The 24,622-nt window shown below is 42.1% G+C and overlaps 2 long non-coding RNA genes across 2 annotated transcripts; one reads left to right on the top strand and one right to left on the bottom strand.

The window, feature by feature from the left end:
• Positions 1 to 17,582, top strand: LOC120399227. The gene is made up of 3 exons (XR_005595040.1): positions 1 to 85; positions 13,224 to 13,299; positions 17,462 to 17,582. It is a non-coding gene; the product is annotated as an uncharacterized LOC120399227 (long non-coding RNA).
• LOC120399228 lies at positions 11,669 to 24,622 on the bottom strand. Its single transcript, XR_005595041.1, has 3 exons — positions 24,537 to 24,622; positions 12,130 to 12,201; positions 11,669 to 11,755 (listed from the first exon to the last, which is right to left on the bottom strand). It is a non-coding gene; the product is annotated as an uncharacterized LOC120399228 (long non-coding RNA).

The raw sequence follows: 24,622 nt of genomic DNA, 5'->3' as shown, positions 1-24,622 counted from the left end.
GACCTTTTGGAACTGGTGCCACAGCTCTGTTTCACTTCTCCAACTGCCAGCATGTTGTAAAAAACTGCTTTGATGGATGTATCAGGTAATGCTTTATTTAACAAAAGTTAAATTTTGTTTTTTTACTCCACAGCTTTGCTGAATGGGCCTGCAAAACATTTTCACCTTCCCTAAAGCATATGACCCCTCTGTCCTAACTGTTACAATAGAAGTATACAGTAACAACCTTTACTGACTATTTTATAATGGCAGACCCCTCATGACATAATCATCCAGCACTGCAGGAATAGATCTTCACTTGCTTATCCTATGGTCAATGAATAGTTGCTAACATTTAGAGGGGCAAAATAAAAGATAATTTCTATAAATTAGTTGTGGCCAGGAAGATTGATAGTTCCTGTCAAGGTGTCACCCCCACCCTGAACTTTAGGGTACAGATGTGGGGACCTGCATGAGATAACCCCTAAGCTTATTTACCAGCTTAGATCTAGTAGCTGCCACCACCAAATAGTTTAAACAAACATTTATGGGAGAGTCATTTGGAAACTCTGTCTTCCCCCCAAATATTTCCCCAGTCTTTATCTCCCTTTTCCTGGCAGGATTGAAACTGATTCACCTCCCACCAATTCCTGGTGAGCCCAGGTCCAAAAAAAACCCTTGGATCTTAAAACAAGGAAAAATCAATCAGGTTCTTTAAAAGAAGTCTTTTAATTAAAGGAAAAAAAGGGTGAAAGGAATACCTCTGTGAGATTAGCATGCAAACTACTCTCACAGACAACAGATTCAAAACACAGAGGATGTCCCTCTGGGCAAAAACCTTAGTTACACAAAGACACCCAGTTTGATTCTCCCACTATGCAAAAATAAAGTCACAAAAGAAAATAAACATAATCTATTACATTCCTTCTCTAAACACTTACTACTTTTAAGAAATGTTAGATGGCTGATTCCTGGATCCTTCACTCCCGCACAAACTTTTCAGAACAGACCAAAGACTGATTTCCCTCCTCCCTCTTTGAAAACATCTTATCCCCGCATTGGTTCCTCTGGTCAGGTGTCAGCTAGGCTATGTGAACTTCTAAGCCCTTTACAGGTAAAAGAGGAATTAACCCTGGACTGTCTGTTTATGACAGTTCCCTATCCATTTAGGGATAATGAGATTCTGCCTCCTGCTGCAGCAGTTCATAGTGGCTATAAAAGCCCCTTTATCCGGCTGCATTGTAGGAATTTTCCTGCAGCTGTAGAGCAGCTGAAGTTGTGCTCTGAAGCCTACAAGCTACAGAATATGGGTTATGTCATGAGTGGCAATAGTTCTGGGCAAGCCATTATCAATAGATGGTAAGTAAGGAGTCACTGTAAGTTAGGCTACCCAAGTTACCCTGGGTGATTGTTTTTTCTTGCAGAGCAGCCTAGAATCAGAATGGTTCAAAGTAGCTGAAAGCCATTTTTACCCTTTCTATCCTTAGGCTGCAAGTTTTGAATTATGCCTTCCGCCTTTTTGAGTCTCTTGATTAATTTTAGCACCTTTAGTATTTTATAAATATTAACTATGTGATCATCACAATCCACTTGTAAGGCATTGAGTACTGGTCACATTTTACAGATGGGCACACAGGAGCAAAGATGTTTAAAGTTGATGTACAAAGGATTTTCCAACAGTGGTTTGTGACTTCTTTGTTCCTGGTATAGAAGGAATGCCTAACCCTTCTGTTTGTTTATTTTTAATATAAATATGGATTTGTGTGGGGTTTTTGTATTTTTACCTTTGGAATATAAGGAGTGATAAGTGGTCTCCCCTGGCTTTCCTGGAGGTCTCAGAGAGGTGTATTCAGACAGGGTAAGGAGAGTCTGAATGTTTAATAAAGGCAACCATTCTCATAAATGGTAATTAATGTGGTTGTGACCAGGGTCCTAGTGGGGAGCTAGCTATTGCCACTCAATTAGGGTGAACTGCAAAGAATGGGGCAGACAATCCCAATAAAACTGGTGGATATTCCAATAATTAGATTTACCAAGTCATCATAAAACAGCTTCTTTATTACCTTACTGGTTACTCAGGAGTCCAAACACCAAAGTTCCCTTAAAGTGATCCAGTCTCAGGCATCCATGCAGGTACCCATATCAAATATGATGAAAAAATCTGTAAATCTTATCTCGTCATATAAAACAAAAGGCTCTACTAATCCCAAAGGATCGGACACATTACCTCCCGGGTTAATGAATGTTTTAGATCTTACCCAATACACGCTACAGCCAATTCTTTTTAACTAAACTAAAATGTATTAAAAAACAAAAGAAAGAGTATGGTTAAAAGATCAATATACACACCGACACAAGTTCAATTCATTGAGGTGCAGATTCATAGCAGAGATGATGAGCTTTGAAGTTGCAAAGAGTTCTTTCAGAAATAGTTCATAGTCCAATGTCCAAATATCATATTCAGATCATACCAGCATAACTGGGACCTCAGTCTTGCGACTCAAACTTCCCCTGATGAAGTCTAAGTAGATCTGAGATCACAGAATCAGGACCCAAAGATCTTTTATACAATTTCATGTCTTTTGACAATTTGGAGTTCCTCAGGGAACAAAAGGTAATTAGGATGACTTTTTGAAGGAGGTCCATCACCAGTACTTAGCTATACGAATTAACATAAAGCCATTTTCTTGTTCCTCCATCATTCACAGCACATTTCAAAGAGAGATGAATACCGATATATTCTGTGATTACAATTCATTTAAATTCTAGGATGTTCTTTTGATCTCTGAACTACCAGAATATAGCATAGAAAGGGACTGTTGATTACATCATTGACCCTACTCATACATATGTAAATACACAAAAACACAAACATTATCTCCCCACTTGTCGTTTGAGAGTTATTTATTTTGCAGGATATTTAACCCTTTCTAGCTATGCATCACAGTGGTTAGAACAAATTTTTATGCTGTTTGACCAAAAATACCTTTTCTCACAATTGCTCAAATTTCAGCCTTTCAACTCCAGTGATGTTACTATTTCACTAGTTGTAAAGTCACTGAGTCTTCCAGACTAGGTAAGACCTGGATTTCTAGTGTAAATATCAGGCAGAAATAATACCCAACACACACTTCAGAGCTGCCACTTAAGCAGCAAAATGGCAAAATATCCTTTTTGATATTTAAGTGATTTTACAAAAGCCACAGAAGTAGTGTTAGGCTTGGAATCATTATGTATGTTGTGCCTAGGAGCCTAGACATGGGCCAGGACTCTATTGATCTAGGTGCTGTATGCATACAGAAGAAGAAGCCAATCCCTGCTCCAAAGAGTTACAAGTATTTATTGTCCCAAGATATGCTATGTGCTTTACAAAGAGAAATAAAAGTCAAAGAGTTAAACAAAAGAGTTTGCAATATAAAGCAGCGGCTCTTGAGCTGTTAAACGTTGAATTACATCTCTATTCTATATTCACCTGAATATAGAAGTTATTTCAGTGGTGTAGCTTATAAGCCATTTGATAACCATATTTCTTCTAGAAACAACAAAGGTGAGTTGTTTTATTTCACAGATGCTTCTTTGCTTTCCATTTAAGATTGTTTGTTTATCTCTATTCTACCATAAGCTTTGACAATATGAGCCTCTGAAGCTTTTATCATAATGCTAGTTAGTAATTGAAAAACTGGCAATTCTTAATTTTATTACTGTGCTTTTCTTGGTTACTTCTTAAATAGGCTATGATACTTGGCTTATGATCTCCTCCTGGGCACCATTGTTTAGTTCTGAGGACACAGTGCAGTACTTGGAAACATGCAGAGCCTCACAGTTCATCGTGCGCTCATTTTTATTTATTGTAACTTGGGTTGGACCAGCATCTGCCATCTCTTATGTTCTTTTACAGTGTAACTGATAGACTTTATCTAATGAATTTTCTCACCACAGTGTTGAAGAATCACAGAGGAATTAGCCACACATTAAACCTATTTTTCTTACCTTATATCTACTCACAGCTACGTGTCTCACCATAGACTGCATGAGAAATAATTTCACAATTTTTACCTTTAAAACTCTCGGCATTATGAAGCACTCTGCAGCTCCTGAGCATCTCTTCTCTTACTGCAATTGCTGCTCTACCTGGTCAATCAGAGTAATGTTGAAATATTAGTAGTAGGTGAGAAAGAGGAAGGGAACAACAGAATATTCATGGAGATCCTCAGCCAAAGCTCACTGAAGTCACAGAGGGTATGTCTACCCTGCAATTAAACACCTCTGGCTGTCCCACATCAACTGACATGGCGTTTGGGCTCTGGGGCTGTAAAGTTGCTGTGTAGATGTTCAGGCTCAGGTTGGAGCCCAAGGTGGGAAGGGTCCCAGAGCCAGAACTCCAGCCTGAGCTCTACACTGCTATTTTATAGCCCTGTAGCCTGAGCTCCACAAACCTGAGTCAGTGTTTAATTGCAGTGTAGACATACCCTCAGAGCCTTTACATTTAATTCAGAGGGCTTTGGATCAGACCACAAATCAGATATTATTGTGGACAGCACACAGGTCATCAGCTATTGATAGTTGCATTACAGGACATGTCTAGACCATACTCGTGATTGTAATTTGAGCTGACATACTCAAAGCTTGCTTTAATCTAGCTAACTCAGGTCTTGGAACAGGGAAGCTGCAGCAAAACCTGCCTGAAACCCTGGGTAATTGTGCATGGACAAGTCCACACTGAAGCATGCAATGTTGTTGCTTCAATACTCAGGACCTAAACTATCTAGATTAGAGCTACCTCAGGTATGTCAGCAATTACACCTCCTGAGTGAGAGGCAGAGTTAAAGGCCAGAAGGGACCACTATATCATCTAGTCTGACCTCCTGTATGTTGCAGGCCACCAACAGCACCCGCACACATCACAAAGAAGCCGGCAATACAACTGAATTCAAACTTGTCCAGCTCTCCTAGAACTAATTAAGTTATTTGCAACCACAACTGCTTTTGGGAGACTTTTCCAGAACCTCACCCCACTGAGCATTAGAAACCTTCTAATTTCCAGCCTGAATTTATTCATGACCAGTTTATATCCATTTGTTCTTGCATCAACATTATCTTACTTAAATAGGTCTACACCCTCCTCAGTATTTACCCTCAATGTATAAATAGAGAGTGATCATGTCCCCTCTCAGCCTTCTTTTTATTAGATGGAAGAAGCAGAGCTCTTTAAGTCTCCTCTCCTAAGATAGGCCATCTATCCCCCTGATCAGCCTAGTATCTCTTCTCTGCACCTGTTCAAGTGTAAATTCACCTTTCTTGAATATGGGTGACCAGAATTGCAAAGAGTATTCCATGGGAGCAGGGGCGGCTCTAGCTTTTTGGCCGCCCCAAGCAGTCATGAGCGGGAGGCGCCCCGGAGCCACGGGAGCAGTGGACCTCCTGCGGGCATGACTGCAGAGGTACCGCTGGTCCCGCGTGGCTCGGCTGGACCTCCCGCGGCTGCGGACGGCTCGCGGGTCCGGCGGCTCCGCTTGAGCTGCCGCAGTTATGCCTGCGGGAGGTCCAGCCGAGCTGCGGGACAAGCGCCCCCTCCGCAGTCATGCCTGCGGCAGGTCCAGTCGTCCCGGGGCTCCGGTGGACCTCCCGCAGGCATGACTGCGGCAGGTCCGCCAGCCCGGCCTGCCGCTTCCCCCGGCAGTAGGGGACGCCCCCTACATTTTGCCGCCCTAGGCACCAGCTTGTTTTGCTGGTGCCTAGAGCCGCCCCTGCATGGGAGGTCTTACCAGTGCAATGTACAATGGCGTGAATACTTCTCTGGCTCTACAGGAAATGCCTCACTAATACATCCTAGGATCACATTTTTCTTTTTCACAGGCATATTCCATTAGTGGCTCAGTCATCTTGTGATTAACCCACACCTCCTCCTCCTCTGTCACTTCCAGCTGATGAGCCCCCAGCTTGTAAAAGAAGTTATTGGACCCTAAGTGCATGACATGACACTGTGTAGTAATAAATTTCATCCTATTTCGCTCACCTTGGGTGGTTCCGTGCGAGTGGCAACATGTCCCTGCTGCTCCTACATGGAGGCTCAGCTAGCTCTGTACGCAGTCCCTGCCCGCAGACGCCACTCCTGCAGGTCCCATTGGCCACGGTTCCCAGCTAATGGGAACTGTGGAGCCAGCGCTTGGGGCGGGAGCAGCTTGCAGAGCCACCTAGCCACATCTCCGCATAGCAGCAGCATGTACATGTCTCCGCTTGTGGGGAGCCACTCGAGGTGAGTGCTGCTCAGATCAGGCACCCCACACCTGCTCCCATGTCCCAACCCCCTGACATGAGCCCCCTTCTGCACCCAAACTCCCTCCCAAAGCCCACACCCTGCACCCCCTCCCACATCCTAACCCCAGTCTCCTCCCACATCCAAACTCTCTTCCTCTTAGTTAACCAGAATTTTTTACTTATTGACCCCCTCCCCCATTTTCCCCGATGTGCCAGATACCAAAGCTTTTACTCTATTTGCACTCTACAATTAAATGCAGGTTCATAAGTATGTCAAAAAGAAAAACCTCCTGTTGGCCAATGTTATAGCTTCTTCAGAAGTGCAGCCTCTGTCTTGATGATTCAAACATCCTTACTGGCACTTGATTGACATTTTGGACATCTTCATAAAACAACAATATACCATTGAAAATCCATGTTTAGACTTTTCAACTGAGCTAGCTTTATATCTTCTCTTGACTTTATTTTTGGTACACCAAGTACAAAAATATGAAAATCAAGAATTATGAAGGAGTGTGGATTTGTGGCTACAGTGGATGGGGAACCAGTACAGCTCTGCCACTGACTCATTGTGCAGACTGGGCTAAATTATTTAGGCAAAGGTTTTCAAGTTAGCCTCTAGTTTTGGTTGCCCCACTTTACACAGCTTGACGCTGCTTTTCAGAGTTACTGAGTACCGTCATCTTCTCCCACTCTCTTGTCTGGACCATTTCTGAGAATACTTAAAACCACACTATCACTACTCAGGGAAGATTTCAACTGCAGATATTTGTTAGCTAGCAAATAGAACCACAAGTCTTCATGAAGTTATATATGAGACAAACGTATGAACCAAACCTAAAAAAAACCGGGATAAATCATACAGGACTGGACACCAAAATGATACTAATTCAGAATACTAAAAAAAATGGAGGCTTGTAAATAGGGACCTATGAGCTTCTTGAATATAGCATAGGAAGGAACATGTATTACAAGCAGATATTTCTGCTTCACGAAAGAAAAATTTGAATAAGTTAAGAAATCTAGGAGTATCTCCTTAGTCTTAGCCCAAATGTTACATAACTTGACTTCAGGAGCTTTCCTAAATAAAGACTGAGTAAAGCTGATGAAGGAAATTAGGAGCTGGTACCAAGTGAGCATATCCCAGGGAGAGAAACTATGGAAATCAACCAGTATTGGTAGTGACAGGAGAGTCATGAAAGAGAAGATAAAGGGGTAACTTGATCACAGTCTAGAAATAGCCAAACAGGGAACTGAAGTTTGATAGAGGCCTCTTCAATCTAGCAGACAATTGTATTACAAAGTCCAATGACTAGAGATTAAAGCTTGACAAATTCATACTAAAAATAAGGTGCAACTTTTTTTTAGTGGTGAGTGTAATTAGCCATTAGAAGAATTAGCCAATGGTTGTGGTGGATTCTCCATCACAGGCAATTTTAAAATCAAGAAATAAAAAAAAAAAAATCTGCTCTAGTTCAAAGAGGAGATAATTCAGGGAAGTCCTGTGGCCTGTGTTAGAGGTCAGACTAGACGAGTGCTGTACTACTTTCTGGCTTTATAATCTATTTCATAATTATACTCTGACATTTAAAGATCCCTGTATTGCAAGTGGGAAAAAGAGTAGTAACTGAAGCTTTGCAAATATAGCAGGAAAGTGTTCACACAAGTATCCCTGTGAATAAAAACCACAGATTCACTTTGCTGGTATTTGGGAACCTTTTTATTCATTTCTTGTCAAGTATTCAGGTAAGCATAAGAATGTTTAGAGAAAGGAAAAGCATCTTTCTTTCTAGCACCAATATTACAAGAAGTGATCCTCTGGCCATGTTGAAACCCTCCCTTCATTATTCTTGCACATATTAAGTATCACTAAACGTCCAGTGGTTAAAACAATTATGAGCAATAAAACAGCATTTTTTTTTAAGAAATAGATCTTCCCAGATAAGTTTGATTGCTTTTTAGTTTTCAGACTTCCACAATGAGTGGGTAAAGAGAGAGATTTGGTGCTTTCTGAAATCATACAAAAAATAATTCAGGTAGCCCTAGACATAAGGATTGTCACAGATTGAAAATAGAAAAAGCTAGAAAGTAGTAAAATGTAGTGTGGCAGGGATAGATGGCCAGTGGGGTACCACTGCAGTGTCCTGTTTTGGGATATCTTCATTAATGACTTAGAGGAAGCAGCACATCACTGAAATCACTAGCTATACAAAATTGAAAGAAGTTGCAAAACAATGAAACAAAGGGACCTAGATGGATTAGAAACATTAGCAGAAAATAGTAACTAAGTGAGATACAGCTTTATTAGATAGTTAACCCTTCAGGACAGGACTGTGTTTTCCTGTGTCTTTGTGCAATGTCCAACACAACGAGTCCACAATCATGACTGGGTCTATAAGTTACAATTATAATGGAAATAAAAAAATAAGAATGGTCCACTTAGAAAAATGCAGGGTATTAAATCAGAAATAACACAAGGAGAGTTACTCTGGGCTAGGCTGCGAGTTGACCTGTTTGTCTGTGTAAGAGAGTAGGAAGGAGTCAGAGTGCCCCTCTACTCTGGCAACATGGACCTTTAGTGCATAATACATGCTGGTCAGGATCCCCAACAAATGCAGTGAGGGCCAAGGGTCAGAGGAAGAGCAAACCTGAGTCTGGGAGTAGAAGAGGAATTGACAGTCAGGTTCCAGGCCGTGGCCAATACCATGGTCAGAGAGTCTGAGTCAGGCAGCAAAGTCCAAATCAAGCCATGGTCAAAGCCAGGAATTCAGGAACGGTCATAGCAGCTACAGGAAATCCACAGTGTTTCCTATAAACTTCCTGGAACACCACTTGGGTTTATAGAGGGCAGAGAGCCAATCAGGAGTCATGAGACTGCTATCTGTCAAACTCTTGAGGCAGAGCGTCCCATGGTCTGTGTCCATAGCCAGTCATGGAAGTGGAGGACAAGCTAGTTATAGCTGCTGCTGGGTGGCACCCTGGAGCTGTCAGCTGCCTAGTAACTCTCCAAGCCTCAGTGCTAGACCAATGGGGCCTTACAATGTCTGCCTACTGCATTCCCAAAGGGAAGGGGTGGCACTTTGGCTCCCTATCCCCAACTTGCTGTGTAGCACAGTAATTAGTAACTTCCTATGCTTGGGGAGCAAAGGGGAACTTAGGGGAGGAATTGTAACTCAGAGTGTCACAATACCTCCTGGGTTGATGCAGCTTTTCCGATGACTTGCTTAGCACTGTGCCTATAATCATATTTTAGCCACTGTGACCAAATGCACCCGTTCATTCAGACCCTACAAACTATTGTAATAACCCTTGTCAAAAATATGTCTTGTGAGGTATTGTGAAAACTAAAAACTCACTGGTCAATATTATCATGATGAAATGTATGTAGCAACAGTATGTGTAAAATTATGAAATCCTGCCTGTCTGATGTTAAAGGCACTTAGTCAAACTCACATAGCCCCAGTTAGGTAGAACTGGTCAAGCAGGCCTGTCTTAAACAAAGGGATGTGCATTTACCTCAAACTGCATATAAGCTGTAAATTGAGTTCTCAGTCAGCGAGATGGTGAAGAAAGATGACAAAGAAAATCTGCATTTAAGCCTGAAGCCTACTTCTTCCACCAGACTCCATGTTTCCTCGCTCTCAGCCAGAAATACCTTTAACTAGGGGGTCACACTCAGGAAAATCCTTTTCAAAGGGCGACTGAATTACAAAACTGAAGGGCAAAAATGCTGCCAGTTCTCTCTCTCTACCCATCTCTCTCTTTGCACCTAAGAAGAAAAGAGAAACAGCTGTTGGACTTTAGGAGAAGATCCTGGCCTTACAGTTTGGTCAGTAATGTACTGAAAACATGTGGTCAGAATTTCATCTTGAACCAAGTCTAGTTTTTTAAGTTTGGTACTTAAGTTTGGTACTAGACTAGTTTGGTACTTAAAACCTATTTCCTTGTATTTAAATAAACTTGTTTTATTCTTTAATCAAAACTAACCCAGTGTTGTGAATTGTGTGTGTAACTCCATTTAAGGTGGCAATCTGCTGTATCTTGATCCCCATAGGCAATGGACCTAACATATCTGGACTATCCAGGTGATAGTCAGACAGTGCAGAACACACATTTTTGGAGAAAAAATATGGGACAGGGGGTATGATGGGGTAACCCTGCATGTAGTAATCAAGGCTGATGGAAGCCAGAGCATGGCTGGAGTTTGCTGACTGCTAGGTTAAGAGTTGCTGTGGCTGTCCAAAGACATTCTGGGTGTGACCTGCATGCTGGCAGGCTGATTAGGAGCAGACCAAATTGGAAGCTATAACAGCAAAGCATTGTAAGGTGTGCGAGGTTGTAAGGCAGGAGTGACATCAACCCTCACTTGTCTGGATTGCACCCGCTTCTTTTGTAAATAGTGTCCCAAAAGTTACCTGTCCTTGACCACCTGTGTTACAGTAAAATTTGTTCACGTGATTTTACCTCCTTCTTTTTAAATCACTAGTATATTTCTAGATACCATATCTCTATATCTTTAGCTATTCAATGCCTTTCTCAAGAACCAGTGCAGCAGAAAGTTATTTGCAGCCTTCAAGTGAAGGAGCTCAAAGGCAGCCTTAGCTCTTAGACTTTGCTTTTAGTGGTTTCAAAGAAGCTTAGTGTGCAGTTATAAGATTAATTGAAATAATGTCTGATACTCACAACAATAAGAGTCTACATGGGTTCATCTGTCACTGACCTATGTTAAAATTACCCTTTTCCCCCTTAAAGTTTGTGAGCAGTTAATATACAGTGACTTAATTAAAATAAAAGAGGAAAAAGTAGATTAATTTGGTGGGGCCATTAAGTGAATGACATTAGGTACTTGTCTCATTTGATTAGCCCATAACAATACTACTAAGGAAACATTATACACATGACCCAATTAGCAGGACTCTCGCACTGTTGGTATTCTTATTAATGATAATCACACTGATATTATCCAGAGTATCTTATTTACACCAAAATTTATGATCAGCTCTCTGTAGTCTTGGTTCTAAATGAGCATTTCCCACCAGGGGGGAGGGATAGCTCAGTGGTTTGAGCATTGGCCTGCTAAACCCAGGGTTGTGAGTTAAATCCTTGAGGAGACCACTTAGGGATCTGGGGCAAAAATTGGTCCTGCTAGTGAAGGCAGGGGTCTGGACTCAATGACCTTTCAAGGTCCCTTCCAGTTCTAGGAGATTGGTATATCTCCAATTATTACTTTAGCACTGGTTGGTAGAGGTAAAATAGTGTTCTGCCAGTCTTGTTAAAATTACATACAACAAACTTCTTAAAAGATTAGGAAATGCCAGAATTAAGGCTCTCCATGCAACTTTAATTTGCCCCCCTTATATGACTTCATTGTGAGAGTATCGTCAAGCATCAGATAGAAAGTTGGTGACAGAGCCAAGAATAAAACCCAGCTCACCTGGCTTCCAGTTCAGTGTCATAACCATAAGAGAACAACCTTGACTGTAGAAACTTCTGCCTCATTCACTGTCTATCCTGTGCACTGAATGAAGCAGAAGATAAGTAGAAAAATAGTGATTATATAATATATTTTATCATAATACAGACACAAGTGTCAGATTAAAGTTGCACATGCAGCAGATGGAAGGTCAGTGGATCTGGAAGCATGCTCAGTATAATGATATATTCAGAAATGTTAGGATCAAGTCTATTAACATGGAGCATGTGCACATGGTGATATTCAGAAGCTTCTTATTTGGTCACATCTAAGTAGATTTTCATGGCAACACAAAACCCCAGCCTATTCTCTCCCAAAATTTCCAATACCTTGTCCAAATCATTGCTGTGCTCCAGCACCATCTTTAACCCCCCCACAAACAATTAGACATTTGTCAAAAAGTCAACAAAACTACTTACATTAATTTTCTCTAACCTCATTCTTGAAAACAGCTGATCCATTTATGCTGAAACTGAAACATAAAAGTCAACCTGGGACAAAGACAAAGCATGGAAAAATTCAACCCAAAAACTTATAAAGCAACTGCAAACAATGGCTTAATATGGAAAATGTTAAGCAAACTTAATTATAACTGCAGCTGGTAGTGATATGTATAATGTAACATTTGGTCACAGTTTCAAGGTTATTTACTATATAGACCAGTGGTTTTCAAACTTTTTTTTCAGGGACCACTTGAAAATTGCTGAGGGTCTTGGCAGACCACTTAATGATCTTTCCAAATGTTGTTTGTTCCATTAGCTAACTATTGTAAAGCGCTTTGGATAAAAGGGCTATATATATAAAAAAAACTTTAATATTAAGGTTTTTTTGTTCTACAAATAAAAGCACACAACTCATTTTAATATCAGTATTCTTACCTTTCTAATGTGATGGATGTGCTCTCTCTTCCCCATCGCAACAGCCCCTGAGCTGGGACTGGGAAGGAGGGTCATCTCTCCCTGGCCCTGTAGCCCTGGAGCTGAGGAGAATCGCCTCTTTCTCTGGCTGCCACAGCCCTGCAAATCCCAAATTCCCCTCACCCCCTCTTCCTACTTCCTATTCCCCCACAAGGCCACCGCTTCACCTTACATATGCGTATTGTCCAGGGTCCAGGCACCTAATTAGTGAAGCCATGCCTGCACGACTCTACTAATTAGGTGGGTGGCCCTTCCTTCTCTTGTGTGCGGCCACCCAGGCATGCACCTTAGAGGGAACTATCTGAGGACCACCTGAATGGAGCTCGCAGACCACTGGTAGTCCACGGACCACAGTTTGAGAACCTCTGCTATAGACTAGTGTATTGTTTTAAACTATAGTTTAACAATGATTTGGGTTTAGTTATCTCAGTCTGCTTAAAAGTTTCAGTAACTTAAATGTAAATGAACCAGAGAGCATTTTTGGTACACTTGGATGGTGGAAGCAACATTGGAAAACTAAGGAGAGAGCTAGAAAGAAAACCTGAACTATTTGGCAGACATTCAGAACCATAATACAAATGTTCCCTCATTTGCAGGATTCTCAGAAATGAATGTTCGGGAATTATGGAATTAAAGGATTCTAGACAGAGACAGATGGCTTCAGCTGTAAAGGTATTTGCTGAAATTCTTAAGCAGAGCACTGAAACAACAGGAATTGAATTGTGTCCTGAGTTTAATTCAGGCTATTTAGAACAGGTCCTTTTCTAAGTCTCAGTGAAATGAAATTGTAGGCATGACAGAAAGAAGCCTGCTATCACTACATTCTAAACTGAAGAATTTGTTAAATCTGTACAAAAATTGGTGTACAACAAGTATAGCCCACTCTCCTGAAATGTTAGTCTTTATGAAGATGGCATCTGTATTACTTAAGATATAAATGTTTCCAGTCTTTTCATCTTCAGAAATATTTGCCAGTCTGAAGCACAGCTCTGGTCTAGGTCTTTAACTAAACTGAATAACAGTGGCCCCAGAATCAATCCTTAAGGAATCAAATTATTGAATTCTCCAAACTGTGACCCATGTCACTTACAATGACCTTTTACTTATGCTTATTTACACAATTTTCTGTTCAGTTTATATACCTGCATTCGACACATCATTTTGAATGTTCTTCTTAGCTATCTGCTCTCAATACACAAAGACAACTTCATAAAAAACAACCCCTATAAACCTCTTGTGTCTTAATGGATTTCTTGAATCTTCCAGCCTTTCAGCTGAAATCATCTTAATTGCTTCCTCTGGAAAGCCCTACTTTGTTACTGAAATAGTAAAATTGATTCTAAAAGAATACGTTCCATGCTCCTTTACTTGATCAGATTAGAAGAGTGACAGTATAATTTAATCTGCACGCCTCTGGTCAGAGCCACTTTTAATTTCATGATGGCTATAATATGTGGCAGGAACATGACTGGTTTAATCCTGCCACCTTTGACTTCAGCAGGAGTAGGATTGTCCCCACTGTGTATAGTGTGTATTAACGTATGAGATGTCTATTGGTAGAGTTTCTTGTGGGAGTACAGTCACGTATGCAGTTTGCTGCATCCTGCTTTCTTGATAGTCAACTGAGGATATGTATCCTTATCCCTTTGATGGCTGCTAGTCTGAAGTAGCTGATAGAGAACATTGTCACTGGCTGGGAATCTTGCAGAATATCCTAGCTGGGGAGGAAAGCAGTAGAGGCCAATGTGAAATCTTTGTCACTTGGCCATATAGTTAGAACATTGCTTATGCTGAAGTTAGTGGCTTAAGCAAAAATTGAGTAAAGACCTCCGGATATGAGCCACATAAAGGAAGGGTTGATACAGCAGTAAGAGCAGCCATGACTTGGATTGTAAAGATCATTGGTAGTTGGAAAGCAAAACTGCCTCCACAGATGGAAACTGTGATTTTCTTTGGTTATAGGTTGCTTAATGCTAGGACAATAGTGAACTACTGTGTTCAAGTCAACCATTCATGAAGAAGCTTTTCTTGAATTTATTATTGAGACCTGGCTAAATGCTGCAACATGGCCAATACCCACATTTCTCTCAGATGGAGGCTTCACAGTCCAGACCATTGTAACAGGCAGGCTGGACTACTATAATGTGCACCTCATCAGGCTTTCCTTTAAATGTATGCAAAGGCCACACTAATTACAGAATAAATCTGCTCACTTCCTCCTTAGGATAGGAACAAGGAGCTGGGTTATGTCCCACCTCCAAGTCTGTAGTATACTGCATGTTGTGTCTTTGAAATGACATATATAAGAGCATTGGGGTGTTGCCCAGTGGCAGAAGCCCTAGAGTAGGGAGACACAAAGGAAGCACTTGAATGCAACTGGACAACAGTGCACATGTTTGTTTCTGGTCATAAAGAGTTATCATTTAAAATTATTGAATGTTTAAATATGTTCGCCACTGTAACTTCTTTAGTATTCCCTGAGCTCTGGTGACTGCAGTACATGCACAGATAGCAGCCCACAACTACCTTGTAACACGACTAACCTGATGATAAGCACACTGTAGCGGTGGTGGCTTTAATTCTGTAGGCTCTGTGTTACATCTTTACATTTAAGAAGTGTGTCTGCCCATCTGCTACAGGGCAGAGCTGTAAGGGGATCCAAGGACGGGGATCTTACAGAGTGAGCAATATGCTCAGCTTTCTATAGTCATCACCTCCCTCCCCCACCCCTTCTTGTTTTCCTTTAATCTAACAAAATATTTCAGCGTAAAATCATGTTTCAGAAAATACAATATACACCAAATTCCAGGTGACAAAAAATGTTCACCCCTCCTATTTTAATGTAAAGCTAGCAAAAGCAGAACCAATTTTTCAATTCTTATGGTCCATGTTTTCTGATTATTCAGTATTTCTGAATGTGTGAGGCACTTCACAGGAGATAAGAAAACTCCTTCCCTGCCAGGAACACTTTACTGTCTAAATATAAAGCAAGATGCAACAACCTGATAGGGGAAAAGGAGAACAAGCAAGACTGATATAGTCTTATCCAGTTATGGACTATTTAATGTCCATTGCTGTCAATGGAAGGACTCCTGTTGGTTTCACTAGGTATTGGATTTGGTCTTTACTTAGGTATGTTGTGTGGGTATCTTGAAATTACAGTGCAATGCTCTATATGTATCCATATACTCTTTTAGAAGGGATGGAAATGGGATGAGAGAAGGAATGAAGGAGGAGGTATGAGAAGGGAAAGAAGCAAGAGTTTTACTTACACACACACACCCTACCCTAGAGAGAGAGAGAGAGAGAGAGAGAAGACTAAAATAATTGTCATGCCTCCAGTGTCAGTAACCTGAAATGAGATAACTGGATATGTGATAGAAATCAGCAATTTTAATAGAGAACTTCTGAAAAAGGTCTGCCCTTATGGAATATATTAAATATCTAACATTTTAACACCAGCATTATTGAATCATCTCAGAAATGGCTTCAGATTCACCATCTCCTTAGTAACAGCCTGAACCATTCTTGAATTGTGAGACCAAAAATATAACCTTTAGCAGAGCACCTCTGTTGACCTAAATTAACAATCCCATTCCTATTTACAAAAGCTGAAGGTCAAAAAAAGGCTTGAGTAGTTTATTTTTTTGGTCATAATTCCTCCTGTCTCCTGCACTTTAATAATGTCTTCTCACTGGAGCTGCGTGAAACTTTCAAAACAAAATCCAAGCCACAGGAATTGGGTAAGTTTAGACTGTGCAGCATGTGTTTATTCTGTTCAGAGCAGGTTGAGAAATCCATCTGCTTAAAGAGACCTTGAGCTCAAGCAGTAATATGCCATTTTACTTTGTACATGAAATCAAATTCACGTTTGCCTTAAAAACAGATCTATACACATTTCAGCATTTGAGGGGGCTCATTTAACAAGGAATCATTTAAATAAGGTTGTAATTTTATACCCAATTTTCCAAGATTACCCACTATAAAAGTATCACAAAAATCAAGCAAGAACACAGTGTGAGGACACATATGTAACTAAATCAATTCCATTTGCTATTCAATATTAAGTAGGTGAAAACAAACACAGGTAAACCAGCAATATATTATAAACACTCAATATCTACTTTTGCTATTAAACAGCCTAATTCACAGTCCCTATGGTCATCTATCTGATTTATAAACCATGGCACTGTGACAATTTGGGGAAATCTATGTGATTCTATTTAGATTGAGTTCTCTGTATACATCTTTACCAGGCTGCAAACTCCATTTTGAATGTGCTGCACTTTTGTCTCTATTGTCTACTTGCCTCCATGTTAGGCCTTGTCTCCACTGCAGGGGAAATTCGATCTAAGCTACGCAATTTGAGTTACGTGAATAGCATAACTCAAATCGACATAGCTTAGACCTACTTACTGTGGGGATCCACACTATGAGATGTCGACAGGAGATGCTCTCCCATCGACTCCTCCTACACTTCTTGATCTGGTGGAGTACAGGACTCGACGGGAGAGCAATCTGCAGTCAATTCACTAGACCCACTAAATTGACCACCGATGCATCAGTTGCCGCTCGTCAATCCCCTGGTAAGTGTAGACAAGCCCTTAGACTCGAATTCCAAAGGTGGCAGCAAAGGACTAACAAAGGTGCTTGAACATGGATTTGTCATCTCTCTACACAAAAGGCCATCCCCTGTCTAGAGGAACTAGTTTAGCTGGAGAAAAGTAACCTATCAAGGAAGTTGCCAGGTAGGACTCTGTGGTCCCCTGTTGAGGCTGGAAGGTAATAAAAGGGAAGAAACTGCTTTACTTTCTCTTTGTCCATTTTTCACAAGTTTAAGATGATGGAAGCTGCTGAAGGAGGAGATGGAAGCTGCTGAACAGGGGGAGACTGTGGCTACACGAGCAAAGATTGTCCTTCAGGGACTCCCAAAGGAAGGATGAGCGGGAAAGGGGGTAATGCATGTAGGGTGTGTTATTTTGTATGGATCTGTTCATTTCTTGCACAATTAAGTAAAGAGCAACAGTGGAAAGTATTTGTAAACCTCATTTGGAGTTTGCCAGTTCCTGGAACTCTGGACTGAGCTGATAGGGTGGAGGGGTCCTACCCTATGGATTACAACAGTAATGGCTACCAATACCTAGCAGAGTGCTCAGCTTTCTTGAAGTCAGGGGTGGAACAGAATGGACTAGAAAACCCAGATAAGGCAATTAGGAAACTTCTGCATGGGATAACATGGACAGGCAGTTTGCTGGGCCAGTGATGAACCAGGGCTGCTTGGCCCCTCAGTGGGAGGGAACAGCCTGACTGAGACACAAAGAGATTAGTTTTTGTTTCAGTTTTGAACTTTGAATTTGAGAGAAGACAGAGAATCAGAACAGCTCAGGGACTCTCCTCTGATTAACTCGCTCTCCCCACAAAGGGAGTCTTTGAACTGCTGTGGGATCTAGTGCAGGATTCCAGCCTGGCAGAGACTGGCCTCCGGAGTGACAGAGATCCAACCTGGTGCCAGCTGAGACCTTCACAGGAGACACTGTAAGAGGGCCCCTTTTTGTTTAAGCTGGCTGATGTTAATGGCACTGCAACACTCATCTCCGGGACTCATCCTCAGTGTAGCACCTGCCTGGCAAGCTGCCAGGGAGGGAGCTGTGGCCTGCAAAGAGTTGAGTTTTAGGAGGTGGGGGATTAGTTCATTTATTGATATTTTAGTACTTATTAGTTAACCTTAACCCTATCCTTCCCTGGATCCTATTTTACCACTCCCCCTTTGTTATATTGTTATTTTGGGGTGTGTCATTTCTTTGCTGGGGTTTGTGTTGATGTACTTTATTGTTTATTGTGTATTGGATTTGATGCTTCCTGCCAGCAGTGGTAGCATTATTCATTTTCCCAAGGGACAGCACCCCTGGTGTCTCAGGCACAGTGACAAATCATCTTGGGTGAAGATACCAGGCATCACAAAAAGGAACCCAGGAGCCAACCCAGGTGAGGAAAGGGAGGAAGCTACTCCAAGTAGTAAACACCAGGAAGGAGGTGTTAAGCCACACTTTGGGGGAGGGACTACATGTCTATCTGAGTTATATTCTACACCTACTGTGTGTCCCCTGAACAAGTTAACCTGTAACCCAGAAGGCTCCCAGTGGGATTTTGGGAGTAGGAGTGTTTACATTACTGGAGTATCTTGGGGCTCAGCACTGGGGATTAAAGCAGATGGGTTGAAGCACTCCATTTCTATGAAGGGATAGCACACTGAAAGTCAGAGCCAAGGAAAGTTTCTAGAGACCAAAGGAGGAGACAGTTTTGTCACATGCTGAGGCCCAGGGAAGCTTAAAACATCCAATTCTCCTAAGTCTTCATCTTCTTTACAGTAATTTGGTGTGTCACCAACAGGAGCAGCCCAAATTAGATCTATGAGACACAGTAGGCATTATTGTTCCTTTAAATTACAGCCCAGAATTTGTTACAATGCATAGGCAGTTTTGCTCCCTCTTGCTATATTTTGTCTTTTACTTAAAGCCCAAGATCCCAGAGTAATATGAATACATAAAGATATCAACTTTCATTTTAAAAGAGTTTTAAGTCATTTCTGTTTGGAAAAAAACTTGAAAATATGATTAGAGTGTACCCTAAAGGCTCAGAAACCAGAAGACAAAGAACCCTTAAATTGTGGGGCTGTTTTAATCTCATGCTTTATAACCCAATCTCATGATTACTTTAGAATGCTTGAGGTGGGAATCCCAACATAGGAATAGCATGGCCATTGCACCACTCTGTTATAGGTTTCAGTACAAGTTCTTCCCTACATCTAACCATCCCTGCATGACACAACCCCTTTCTTCCCATCACCCCCTTTTACAGAGTCTAATGTTGCTATAGTTGCTAACATAAAGCCATCCTTGCTATTGAGGAAGGACAAGGACTGCAGTTGCTTCTGCCTGAGGCTCCTTGCTCCCTTCCTCAACTCTTGCACACAAATCTGGCATTAAGCATTTATTCTAGTATACTCGCCTAATTAATAAGAAACAAGCTGTATCAGTCTGACCTTGTTAACTTGGTAATGTGCTACACACATCTTCTGAATGATCTGTATCCAAATAATCATGATTTAGTGACAGTACTTTTGCCATCTTTATTTTTGTATTTGTATAGGGTAATATTCACCCCTGTGCAGAGATCCTATACAAGGTCTATCCTCCCACGTAAGTCCTTCTTAAACCCTATCTAGAGACCTTAAGTGATATTTGAGGGGCATGTGGATGACTTTCAACCACACTGGCATGCATGTCATATAAGTGATCTGGTGATACTCTTGGAGCAGATCTTCAGATGGTGTGAATTATCATCAGTAGGTGTATGATTTGTGATATAGCATGGCCAGAGGGCAGCAGGAGAGGTTTACAAGGGAGCCTTATTCCCTGTAAGGTGAAGAAAGTTTGCTATAGATTAACAAGAGCACCTGAAGCCAATTAGAGCACCTGAAGCCAATTAGAGCACCTGCAGTCAGTCACATGATAAACACCCCTGCTTCAATTAGACAGTGTAGGAGTTGGAGCAGAAAGGATTGGTATTGGAGCAGAGAACAGTTTGAAGGGAAGCAGAGGAAAGTTTGGAGGAGTGCTGCGGTGGGCTAAGAAGTCCAAGACCCTGGACCCAGGTAAGGGGCACCTGGCTTGTGCAGAGGGAGGGCAGGAAGCCCCCCCCACAAGCTGAAGGACAGGAGAGGGAAGTAGCCCAGGGGAAGGAACCGCCAGTTCAAGTGGTTCACCACTATCCTCAGGGCCCCTGGGCTGAGACCTGGAGTAGAGGGCGGGCCCGGGTCCCTCCCTCTCCACTCCCCTCCTCAAGGACACTAGTGGGGCAATTAATATTCCAATTCAGGGGCAAGAAATGGTGCCCTGACACCCCCCCCCCCCAAGAAGAGAAAGCACGAGACCCATCATAATAGTGCCGGCAATTCGCCACAGACTGTTTACACCAACTGAGGATCTCATCTGACTTTTTATCTCTTGGTTATGTTTCAAGTCTCATTCATGCAAACTGTGTGTCAAAGGTTATGTCCCAAAGTCATCCCCTTGTTGCGAAGGCAGGTGCCTCCATGACATCACGCACAGAATCATAAAATTGTAGGACTAGAAGAGACCTCGACAGGTCATCTAGTCCAGTCACCTGCACTCAAGGCAGGAGTAAGTATTATCTAGAGCATCTCTGATGGGTGTTTGTCTAACCTGTTCTCAAAAATCTCCATGGAGATTCCATGTCACTAGGCAATTTATTCCAGTTCTTAACCTCCCTGATGGTTAGGAAGTTTTTCCTAATGTCCAACCTAAACCACCCTTGCTGCAATTTAAGCCCATTGCTTCTTATCCTATCTTCAGAGGTTAAGGAGAACATTTTTTCTCCGTATTCTTTGTAACAAACTTGTATGTACTTGAAAATGGTTATCATGCCCCCTCTCAATCTTCTCTTTTCCAGACTAAAACCCCCAATTTTTCCAATATTCCCTCATAGGTCATGTTTTCTATACCTTTAATCATTTTTGTTGCTCTCCTCTACAGTCTCTCCAGTTTGTCCACATTTTTTCCTGAAATGTAGCACCCAGTACCAGACACAATGCTCCAGTTGAGGCGAAACAAGCGCAGAAAAGAGAGAAGAAATTACTACTTGTGTCTTGCTTACAACGTTCCTGCTTATACATCCTGGAATGATATTTGCTTTTTTGCAACATTGTTACACTGTTGACTCATATTTAGGTTGTGATCCGATCCATTATGACTCCCCAAATCCCTTTCCATGGTACTTTAGTCATTTCCCATTTTGTATGTAAGCAACTTATTGTCCCTTCCTAAGTGGAGTACTTTGCATTTTTCCTCATTGAATTTCATCCTATGTATTTCAGATCATTTCTCCAGTTTGTCCAGATCATTTTGAATTTTAATTCTGTCCTCCAAAGCACTTGCAACCCCTCCCAGCTTGGTATTGTCTGCAAACTTTATAAGTGTAACCTCTATGTTATTATCTAAACCATTGATGAAGATATTGAACAGAACTGGACCCAGAATTGATCCCCGTGGGACCCTACTTGATATGCCCATCCAGCTTGACTGTGAATCACTGATAACTATTCTCTGGGAATGGTTTTCCAACCAATTATGCACCCATCTTATAGTAGTTCCTTCTAGGTTGTATTTCCCTAGCTTGTTTATGAGAAGGTCATGTGAGACAGTATCAAAAGCCTTACTAAAGTCAAGATACACCACATCTACCGCTTCCCCCTATCCACAAGGCTTAATACTTTATTATCTTCTAGATGTCTACAAATTGATTTCTTAATTATTTGCTCCATTATGTTTCTGGGTACTGAAGTTAAGATGACTGTAATGTGGTCTGTAATTCCCTGGGTTGTCCTTATTCCCCTTTTTATACAGTGGCACTACAGTTGCTCTTTTCCAGTCCTCTGGAATCTCACCAATCTTCCATGACTTTTTGAAGATAATCACTAACTGCTGAGATATCTCCTCAGTCAGCATCATTCCCTGGGCAACAGCAGTTCTGCAGTGTGCGATATAACCCTTCAGCTGTACCACAAAGCAAGTATTCCCTCTTCTGTGGGGCGGGGGGTTAAAAATTGTCCAAACAAAAAAGGAAGTTCCACAGTCCACAAGGGCCAAGGCCCCCTACTTTCAGGCTTTACAGGATCCTCAGCTTGCACCTTCTTGTGTGGTTAAAGGCCAAGAGTTAGTCCTAGAGATTTCAACAAAAGAAACAAACCGACTCAACTTCTTCTTTCAGAGGGCTTGGTCTGCCAATACTCTGACTCCTTGTCAGCAAGTGTAGATGAGCGGACTCACCCCTGTGGCGCCTCCTGCCGGTGACTCCTGGGAATTAGCTCATTCCAGCTCTGGAGTGCCCTCTGCAGGCCAGTGATCCGCCTGTCCTCTGGCCCTCGTGTCCCTCCCTGGACCCGGTGCCCATTTACATGGGGTGCTGCCCCCTGGCAGTAACCCCTTTCTCTCAGGGTCTCCCTCCCCAGGAAACCCCCACCCTCTATCCCCACCTCGCCTCAGTATATGGCTACTGCCAGTCATTGTCTAGCCCCTGCACCCTGGGGCAGACTGCAGTATCAGCCTACTCATCACTGGCAAGGTTGGGTTTGGACCTGCTGCCTTGGCCTACCCCTGGGCTGCCCTCTGCAACCCCCAGTACTCCTTGGTCTTCTGCTAGGCTGCAGTCTCAGGCTTTCCAGACTGGAGCTCCCCAGCTCCTCTGCCTTTCCCCAGCCCTGCTTCAATCAAGTACCTTGTCTCTAGCTCCCTGCAGCCAGGCCCATCTCCCTCTACAGGCAGAGGAAGACTGCTTCTTCTGGCTTCCCTGGCCTTCTTATAAGGCCCTGTTGCTCAGTTTGGGGCATGGCTCCAGCTGCAGCCACTTCCCCCAATCAGCCAGGGTTTCACCTTGCCCTCTGCAGGGCTTTTCCAACCCCTTCCAGGCTGGAGCGGGTGGTCACCCCGCTACAGCAAGTAACACTTGTTTCAACCAGATACCCCAAATAGGCTGAGTTCCTTTCTTTTAAGGGGCTGCCACCCCCCAGCTCCAACAAGCCACATAGGTGTATTGGGTTGAGGCTGACTTTGACCACCCTTTCTTGACAGGGGTCATCTGCCCCACCTTGCTGTATCTATGACAGAAAATACTTCATCATTAGTGGGATATTTTTACATTTCGTTTTGTTATTGGGTAAGTACGTATTTTCTTTTTAGCTGTCTTTGGATGACTAAAACTGTTCTGGATTGCACAGCATTCTCTAGAGGACCATTTATGACAAAGGAAGAGTGCTTTAATAAATGAAAGGACCCTGCATTTGCTCATTTTTTGTGAACTCTGCAGCTAGCTTTTTTTTTTTTAAATGAAGTCCTTGTTAAGTAATCCCCTTTAACATTTTAGTGAAGCAGGCTCTGATCTAGGACACTTTGTTTTTTGTTTAAATTTTGTGTGCATTCAATGATCAACCAAAACATATTTAGATAGATGAGATCTGATAAACCCAATAATCTTGTTTCTCTGCATTTCACAGCTGCTGGTGCCAATATTATTAAATAATTCATACTGCCACAAACAAACTCAGCATGGTAAAAACAAACAACCAGAACAAAAACGCTTATGGTCAAATAATACCTTTTTACTCAAATGATAATTAATAGTTATCTGGAGTAATGGTTACTTAAAATGTATAATTAAACCAGAAATGAATGTCAGTATTAAAATATTCATGTAAAGATATTTTGAGTGAATATAGGAAAGTTGGGGCTATGTTCTCTGCCTGGTACAGACCTTTTGCACCATAAAGCAGTCACAAAGGGTGGGATCCATTAAGGGACTTAAGCATTGCAATGTTGAGCATCAACAGTGCCTAGAAAATCACAGGAACAACACTACAATCCACAAATCTGAGACAAGCACCTAGGCTTCTATACAATGCATGGGGAGAGCTAGGGATCTTAGAGTGTGAGCCACATGCTGTACAGAGATCCGCTTAAGGTTGCCAATAGGAGATGTTGATGACTGAGGTATGTCCTAAGCCCCACCCCTCTCTGTGTCCAGGCTGCAGGGAGATGCCTGCTTGTGAGCCACAAACTGGGTGAAAATTGGCATTTGGCTGCTTAAGTCACATGTGGGGCCTGAAGAAAAAAGCCAAGGAAGAAGTACCTCCCTTATAACCTGTAACCTAGTGGATGGGGACTCACCCAGGATGTGGAAGACCCCTAGTTCAAGTTCTCCCTCCTCCTGTGGATTTAAATAGGCATTTGCAACCTCAGAGGTGAATGTCCTAATTACTAGGCCATAGAGCAGTGGTGGGCCACAGGTGGTCCATCAGGGTTATCTGCTGGTGGGCCATGAGACATTTTATTTACCTTGATCTTCCTCAGGCACAGCCCCTCACAGCTGCCAGTGGCCACAGTTCGCTGTTCCCAGCATATAAAAAGCTTGACAACTGCTA

Source organism: Mauremys reevesii, linkage group 2 (assembly GCF_016161935.1).
Source record: "Mauremys reevesii isolate NIE-2019 linkage group 2, ASM1616193v1, whole genome shotgun sequence".
Classification (NCBI taxonomy): domain Eukaryota; kingdom Metazoa; phylum Chordata; order Testudines; family Geoemydidae; genus Mauremys; species Mauremys reevesii.
The sequence above is the reverse complement of the archived record's forward strand: the minus strand, read 5'-3'. Positions and strand labels throughout refer to the sequence as shown.